Source organism: Lolium rigidum, chromosome 6 (assembly GCF_022539505.1).
Source record: "Lolium rigidum isolate FL_2022 chromosome 6, APGP_CSIRO_Lrig_0.1, whole genome shotgun sequence".
Taxonomy (NCBI): domain Eukaryota; kingdom Viridiplantae; phylum Streptophyta; class Magnoliopsida; order Poales; family Poaceae; genus Lolium; species Lolium rigidum.
In genome coordinates this window covers 192016072-192020403 of record NC_061513.1, presented here as the reverse complement: position 1 = coordinate 192020403, position 4332 = coordinate 192016072, and the positions used below count along the sequence as shown (strand labels likewise).

The following is a 4332-nucleotide window of genomic DNA, read 5'->3' as shown; positions in this document are numbered from 1 at the left end:
AATTCGGTTTTTATTATTCCAGTATAATACTTTAATTTATCCTTTTAATTGATGATTTTTATTTTATTTGAAATCGTGTAAAGATTATTTGGATTTGATACAGCTACTTGTGCAAGCATTTTACGATTAAGAATCAATTTCTTCTTGTACAGATTGTGTATTAATTTACTATAACTATCAAATACTTTATATATCCGCGTTGCTGCGTTTATCCGAGTGATCCACAAACGACGAAAATCTCTCTTTTGCCTACCTCTATCTCGATGAGAGGAAACAAAAGCTCTTTTTACCTGTTGGGTAATCATTCGATTAAGTCTTAAATGAGCCCCTCTAAAGTTTGAGGCAAATGAACGCATTTTTGTTCGTCGTCTCCGGGCTATATATCCTCGCGGAACTCTGGTCATTGAATCAAATTAACCTTAATGAATAACTAATTATTTATCTTCTTTTAGCCATTTTTTTTTCATTAATAAAAAAACTAATTATTCCGATATATAAAATATGAATTCCAATGGCTTTTGCTATAGTAACCTTCCCAACCACAATTTTTTATTCCACTCTGTTCAGTTATTTCTATGCGAAATAACAAATTAATTATAACGAACGATACTAAAAAAAATAGTGGGTTCCATCGTTTCTATGGTTCCCTTTTGAACGGTAAGGCCCTCTCTATACACCGGAGCTCTTTCTTTCATTAAAAGGTATTGTGAACTTGTATAGTCCACATTCTTTGGCTCTACCTATCCATTATAGAGTAAATCACTCTTTTCACAATAAGAGTTATCCATACAGTGACGGTATTTAATTATGAAAGTTGGCTAAGTATTCATGGAATATGATTCACTTTCAAGATGCCTTGATGGTGAAATGGTAGACACGCGAGACTCAAAATCTCGTGCTGAAGAGCATGGAGGTTCGAGTCCTCTTCAAGGCATAATGTGGAGAATGCTCATTCAATCAGCATTCCTCGTAGAAGTATTCCGAAAATCTGCGCCTGGCGCTCTCCTCTATCTTCTGAGGTCCTTAACCATCTCCCTCAGAAAAGTAGACAGTAAAAGCCAAAATAGACTAAATATAGCCCGAACGATCCTAAAAATCCCTCGAAGGAGATAATAAAGAACCCAAAGCAGATGGTATCCTACCGCAAGGGTGGTCTTAAGAATCCAAAAGAGGTTGCTCAGAAGAGATAGATGTATCCCAACCGCTATTGCTCTCGCGTAAAGACTCTTTTTTACGCGACAGGAAAAAATGACTACGAATTCCCCTTTTTGTTTGCGAATCCCTGTCTGTATCCTTTGAGCACACACCTATTAAGTAGCGATCAAATCAAGGAAATCGATCAAACGATCGAGTCCTTAGGTTTCCGAAATAGTGTAATGGAAAAAGAAGTGCTTCGAATCATTGCTATTTGACTCGGACCTGTTATGAAAAAGTCGAGGTGTTTCGAATTGTTTGTTGACACGGACAAAGTAAGGGAAAACCTCTGAAAGAATTTCCATATTGACCTTGGACATATAAGAGTTCCGAATCGAATCTCTTTAGAAAGAGGATTTTTTGTCTCATGGTAGCCTGCTCCAGTCCCCTTACGAAACTTTCGTTATTGGGTTAGCCATACACTTCACATGTTTCTAGCGATTCACATGGCATCATCAAATGATACAAGTCTTGGATAAGAATCTACAACGCACTAGAACGCCCTTGTTGACGATTCTTTATCTGCGACAACATCTAGGGTTCCTCGAATAATGCGATATCTCACACCGGGTAAATCCTTAACCCTTCCTCCTCTTACTAATACTACAGAATGTTCTTGTAAATTATGGCCAATGCCAGGTATATAAGCAGTGATTTCAAATCCAGAGGTTAATCGTACTCTGGCAACTTTACGTAAGGCAGAGTTGGGTTTTTTGGGGTTGATAGTGGAAAAGTCGACAGATAAGTCACCCTTACTGTCTCTATATAGAACCGTACATGAGATTTTCACCTCATACGGCTCCTCGGTCAATTCTTTCGAAGGGGTCCTTTTCCTCGTTCGAGAGTCTCCGCCCTTCTTACACTCCGTCCCGAAGACTAACTAAGACCAATTGAGTCACGTTTTCATGTTCTAATTGAATACTTTCCATTTATGATATGATTAAAGGAGAAGATTGTTCTTTTACCAAACCAAACATATGCGGATCAAATAACGTCTTATAATAAGAAGAAATATTTCTCGGTATCAATCCCCTTGCCCCTCATTCTTTGAGAATCGAAGGATCCTTTTCGAGTTTCCATTTCTTCATTTGGAATCTGGGCTCTTCTATCTTCGACTTATTTTTTTTGCTTTATTCTTTATTTATTTCATTTCGTTTTTCCCTCTTCCTCTATCCTCTAGGTACAGCGTTTGCATCAATAGAGAACCTTTTCCTCTGTATGAATCTATATTATTCCATTCCAATTTCTTCCCGACACTTCCCAAGAAAAATCCCGAATTGGATCCAAAATTGACGGGTTAATGTGAGCTTATCCATGCGGTTAGGCGCTCTTCAAATAGGAATCCATTTTCTAACTGGCTTTCGTGCTTTGGTGAGTCTTCCGAAATCTTTTCGATGACCTATGTTGTGTTGAAGGGATATCTATATGATCCGATCGATTGCATAAGACCCGCGGTAGCAATAGAACGGGGAAAGTATACAGAAAAGACTGTTCTTTTCAATTTTGATTATTAAGTTACTACTTTATCTCCAGACCTATAAACAATGGGTCTCAATTCGGGAGGAAGAACCGGTAATAAGCACAAAACCATCCATTCTGGTTCTACATTTGTTTGAATAAAATGTTTCGCCAATTGCATGCGTCTAATCAAAAAAACTTTTCTTATTCGTCTTTTTCTATCTTCCCATTCATCTCCACTATACCCCTCGTCTTCTAATTCCTTCCATTCGACCAAGGAATTCTCTATAATAATTCGCAAATCCTGCGGAAAGAGCAAGCGCTCCCCATCCCCTGGCACTCCCGACCCCGTCACCATTGGACCTTTGACCGACGTCCAGCTTCAGCGATGGCCGGTCGTAGCATCACCGTACATCCCGTGGTAGCGACGCCACCCGCCGTCGGAAGTAGTGCCTTTCGGCTCTTATACACGCAGCAACTATGGTTGCTGCCGGGATTTTTCTTCTAGCTCGGCTTTTTCCTCTTTTCATTTCTCTACCTTTGATAATGACTTTAATTTCTTTAGTAGGTACAATAACACTTTTCTTAGGAGAGGTTATTGATATATATTATGATCTGATGTGCTTTGTTGGTATCCTAAATATAAGATTAATACTTCAAGTTGCTGAGTTGAGAAAGAGATGGTTGAATCAAAAGAATTCCTTTTTTGAAGTTCAATTTTTTTCAGAGGACAGACAATATGAATATTATACCTTGTTCCATTAAAACACTCAAGGGGTTATACGATATATCGGGTGTAGAAGTAGGCCAACACTTCTATTGGCAAATAGGAAGTTTCCAAATTCATGCCCAAGTACTCATCACTTCTTGGGTTGTAATTACTATCTTGCTAGGTTTAGTTGTCATAGCTGTTCGGAATCCACAAACCGTACCGATGGACGGTCAGAATTTCTTTGAATATGTCCTTGAGTTTATTCGAGACTTGAGCAAAACTCGGATTGGAGAAGAATATGGTCCCTGGGTTCCATTTATTGGAACTATGTTCCTTTTTATTTTTGTTTCGAATTGGTCGGGTGCTCTTTTACCTTGGAAAATTATAGAGCTACCCCATGGGGAATTAGCAGCACCCACGAATGATATAAATACTACTCGTTGCTTTAGCTTTACTCACGTCGCGACGATATTTTTATGCGGGTCTTAGCAAAAAAGGATTGAGCTATTTCGAGAAATATATTAAACCAACTCCAATCCTTTTACTAATTAACATACTAGAGGATTTCACAAAACCATTATCGCTTAGCTTTCGACTTTTTGGGAATATATTGGCGGATGAATTAGTTGTTGTTGTTCTTGTTTCTTTAGTCCCCTTAGTAGTCCCTATACCTGTCATGTTTCTTGGATTATTTACAAGCGGTATTCAAGCTCTTATTTTTGCAACATTAGCCGCAGCCTATTGATACGTCTCCAACGTATCGATAATTTCTTATGTTCCATGCTACTTTATTGATGATACCTACATGTTTTATGCACATTATATGTCATATTTATGCATTTTCTGGAACTAACCTATTAACGAGATGCCGAAGAGCCAGTTGCTGTTTTCTGCTGTTTTTGGTTTCAGAAATCCTAGTAAGGAAATATTCTCGGAATTGGACGAAATCTTCGCCCAGGGTCCTATTT

At 38.3% G+C, this 4332-nt stretch overlaps 1 non-coding gene and 1 pseudogene across 1 annotated transcript; both read left to right on the top strand.

The window, feature by feature from the left end:
* Positions 1–853: 853 nt before the first annotated feature.
* Positions 854–934, top strand: TRNAL-CAA. The gene has a single exon. It is a non-coding gene; the product is annotated as a tRNA-Leu (tRNA).
* Positions 935–3281: 2347 nt separating this feature from the next.
* LOC124665497 lies at positions 3282–4109 on the top strand (annotated as a pseudogene).
* Positions 4110–4332: the final 223 nt, after the last annotated feature.